The sequence below is a fragment of the Oryctolagus cuniculus genome, chromosome 14, assembly GCF_051225735.1.
Source record: "Oryctolagus cuniculus isolate XC-2025 breed Fujian yellow rabbit chromosome 14, ASM5122573v1, whole genome shotgun sequence".
NCBI lineage: Eukaryota > Metazoa > Chordata > Mammalia > Lagomorpha > Leporidae > Oryctolagus > Oryctolagus cuniculus.
This window is the reverse complement of record NC_142880.1, coordinates 83,545,600-83,550,000: the sequence shown is the minus strand read 5'-3', so window position 1 is coordinate 83,550,000 and position 4,401 is coordinate 83,545,600.

The following is a 4,401-nucleotide window of genomic DNA, read 5'->3' as shown; positions in this document are numbered from 1 at the left end:
AAGGTAAGGGTACTTCACAAGACTCATTTCTTCAGCTCTATTGCACCCCCATGCCAGTCTCTGGTGATCAAGGCTATTTTCCAGCCTTGGGTTGTAAAGGACACTGTACCCAGAAGAATCATTCTGACTTGCTCTGTCAGTGAAAACCCCAGCCAAATAGCCCATTTAGAAGTTACAGTTCCTCCAAACATTTCAGCCTGAAAATACCAGTTATCAACTTAGCACCATCTTGAGACTGCGAATCTTGAACTCCTTCCCAGATAACTCCAAGTCCATTGGTGGGCTTCTCTGGGAACAAAGGTATTGATTATTCAGGCAACTAATTCCCTAAGTTAGCTACTCTTTCCAAGGACTTTGCATTTTCCTTGTGCCTTTACCCATCTCTTTAAAGATCCTTCTATTTGTCTTCATCATGATTATTTTTTCTGAATTTGGGGATATACAGCATTATTAAGAATAATTGTACTCATTTATCGGCTATAGTATATTTCAACACATCTACACACTTGTAATGATCAACACAGAGTAATCAGCATTTCCCCTTCTTTGACATTATTTCCCCATGATTGGAGGCTTGTAGCTTTTTTCTTCTATTTGTTCACATAATATATTCTAGGTTTTTGTGAACTATCGTCACCCCACAATGCTATGTAACACCAGGAAATCATTCACTTGAACTCTGATTTGGTACCTACTATCCAAACTCCCTCTCTGCCCCCACCACCACACTGCTCTGAACCTCCAGTAATCACCATTCTGTATTCAGATTGAATTGTTTGTTTAGTTGCTTGGTTGGTTTTAGCTCCCACATATGAGAGAGAACATGCAATTTTTGTCTTTGTGTCTGACTTATTTCACTTGACAGACATTCCCATGAACTTACTGAAGATCCACTGTATGCATGGATTTCTAAATTCTTTCCCACCAAAATAAACTTCCCATCCTATTCCATGTTCTATGAGCTGTTTGAAGCCCTCTCATACATGAGTGTAACACATAAAGATAAAATACAATCATAGAGGAAGATTCAGTTGCATCGCTGTCCTTCCCTCAATCACAAAGAATCTCACCCACCATTTTCTCTGTCTGGAATGATCCCATTTGAAAGCTAGTAGCTTTTTTTCTGTATTCATTCTTACCCCCTTTACAAGCTGAACTCCTAAGTGTCCAAACAATATTTCTATCTTTGATCTCCAATTTCTATTCACCTATGTATGTTAAAAACATAATATAAATATGTTGTAAAAAGAGTAAAAAGTTGTGCTAGGAAATAGTGAGCATATAAAAGTGTATCGCAGAGTCTCTATTTTTAGAAGCCTATAGATAGTAACCCCCATTTCTCCACACAGGATATGTCCAAGACATTCCATGGATGCCTGAAAATACTGGTATTACTGAACCCTATGCCCACTGTGCTGTCTCTTCACATATATACCTATATAAAGTTTAATTTTAAAATGAGGCATGATAAAAGATTAACAATAGAATAATTACAACAATATATTGTAACAAAGTTGTTTAAAACTTATGAATTATTTACTTCTGTAATTTTCCATTTACTCATCTCAGACAATGGTGGACCATGGGTAACTGGAACCAAAGAAAGAGAAACTATAGATAAGGAGGGATGACTGTACATTATGGAGGAAAACAGGTCCATGTTCAACAGAAACACAAATAATTTTACAACAGATTCTGTTCCACTAATATTTCCTGAATGCAGACGGTGTCTCTAGAATTCAGAAACTTAAAAAATACATGTAAACAAGAGAAGATTCGTAGCACTGTTCCTAGCAATGGAACAATAAGAGCCTAATTTAGAGTACAGGACCTTCCCACACTGCCATATTCTCAAGAATACATAGACTTTGGCCCTCCCATAAAGAGCTTAAGCAGTAAGCTTAAGGCAGCATTAAACACAGAGTAGGAGTCTAAGTTCTGGGAGCCAGATATACAGGGTTCAGATTTGTTGCTCGACTCCTACAGGCAGGTAACATAACTTCTCTGTAACTTCATTTCATTCATAGAGTCACGCTCAGTATAGGTTAGCATACGAGAAATCCTCAGTGCTGCATCTCACACAGCGTAAGCTCTGCATAAGGTTTGTTATTCACTGGTAATTTCTGATGACAGTAAAGCACACGTGTAACTGTGCAGCAACAGAACAGGCCACAAAGATGTGGACCTGGCACTGATGCTCAAAAAACATTGCTCGTTTTAGCCAGGTGGCCGCATGGCCCAGCTACCTGAGCCAGGCTCCACCCCCATCCTAATGGGATTCGCTGCTCCTGCTTCCCTGACCGCCCTCAGGTGAAGTTTTAAAAGGGCCTGTTCCTGAACACGTGCTCTCTTGACTCTTCTCCCTTGGTTCTGCTCTCTTGGTCCCTCTCTCCTGCGCTCTCTTGGCCTCTCTTGGCTTCTCTCCTCCTCTCATCTCTCTTCTCCCTCCTCTGTCTCTCTCTCTTACAGTCTCCTTCTCTCCTTTTCCTTCGCTGCCCCTTCACTCCAGTCTACAGGGTGTTCCCCAATAAACCCTTTCCCTGAAAAAAAGGAAAACTGCTCTTCTTTCTTTAGTAACCAGATACAATCAACACAAGGTTATTTTGGTACAGAGACTGTTAAAAAGTGTAAGAGGTAGAAAAGAAAGGGAAAAAAGTGAAACTGGTCAGATTTTCTCCAATTTCAGATCCTAATTTCAAACCACATCAAATCATGATTCTTTGATTTTTCCTTGTCCATGTTGTTTTGTTAAAATCTCACATATTTTAAAATAATTTCCAAAAGATATTTCTCCATTCTTCCTCTTTTGTGTATTAACTTCAAAAGCTGGATATGAAGCACAGCGTGTTTCTTCTCTAAGCTCTTTTCTGATTTCCAACTCTCACTTTTCATCCTTGCCTACTATCAGTAAAATGCTTTAGTGTATCACCATGAGATCCAGAAAAGTGCCACATCCTTTTCTGTCACATGCTTCTCTGACATTTAGAAGTAACGTCGGTGACATCTGGACAAATGCTTTGTTTGTTGGAGTGGGTGAAGATCTTGCATATGGAGCACCATGTGTCAAAGTGTGATTTCATGGAAGCACTCGGAGGGGAAATTCATGAGAAGGGACAGCCAAGGAGACAGACAGGACCCGTCCAGGGGAAATCCAGAACCACTTACATGGGGGACGTGGGGCAGGCGAGTTGGAAATCAAGGCTTTGTTGACTTTTGATGCATTTCAACATATTTCTGCGTTGTTCTGTGAAGGAGACAGATATGCCAACTAACGTGAACTAATTAGTTTGTGGAACACTTCAGAGGAAAAGCAAAAGCAACAGAATTGTTATCATCTTTGTTGCAAGAGAAGCAGATCTGTCTCGTGTGTAACAAGTTCTGAAAAACAAGTTTCAGGCACTGAGAAAGCTATTATACTTTACAGAACACTGTTTTAAAAGCCTCTTATACGAAATGCTATCATAAAAAAAATCAAAGGAGTAAAGAGCATTCATCAGACAGAAGAGTAAAGAGACAGTTGGGGGGACGAGGAAAAGCAAGTGCGAAAGACAAGTTAATAGACACATCAGAAATGGCAGAGTGGTTGTTTTCCACAGGAGCTGAGTGTTTTCCGTATGGAGGCCAGAATGCGTTTCTCCTCCCCCTTCAAAGCTCAATGTTGCTGTTTCAATTACTGAAATTAAGTGAGAAGAAGTGAGAGTACTGGAGATGCTACAACATGCTCGTAAAAATCCTCAGGCATAAGACAGAACGAAAGATTTAAACCCTGAGCTGATGGATTCTAGGCATATGTGTGGCCATGGGCAAGTATAGCAGCATAAAAATAAGAGAAAGATTGGGGTCAGTGTTTTGGCATAGCTGGTAAAGCCACTGCCTGTGACACTGGCATCCCATTTGGGCACTGGTTCATGTCCTGGCTGCTCCTGACTCCTGGCTTCGGCCTGGTCCAGCTCCAGGCTTTGCGGACATTTGGGAATGAAAATAGCAGATGGAAGATTCTCCCTCCCCCCCTCACCTCCCCCACCTTTGTGCTTGTGTGTGTGTGTGTGTGTGTGTGTTCCTCTGTGTAACTGTGTCTTGCAAATAAACAAATCTTTAAAAAATGAGAAGAATTAGAAAGATCTATAGTTTTCATTCAAAAGGATAACAATGTATATTAACATTAGATTGAGTTAATTATGATACATATGAATGCTACATAGGATAAATATATGGAGTACATACACTTATAAAAGGAAACAATATACAGAATGGAAAAAGACAACCCAAAAGAATATAGATAAGGAAAAAAAGCATTTAGAAACAATTTAAATAGGCCAAGAAAATATGTTTTAAAAAACAAAGTAATTGCACCAATAAAACAAAAAGTAGACTTCAAGGCCAAAGATGATACCATAGATA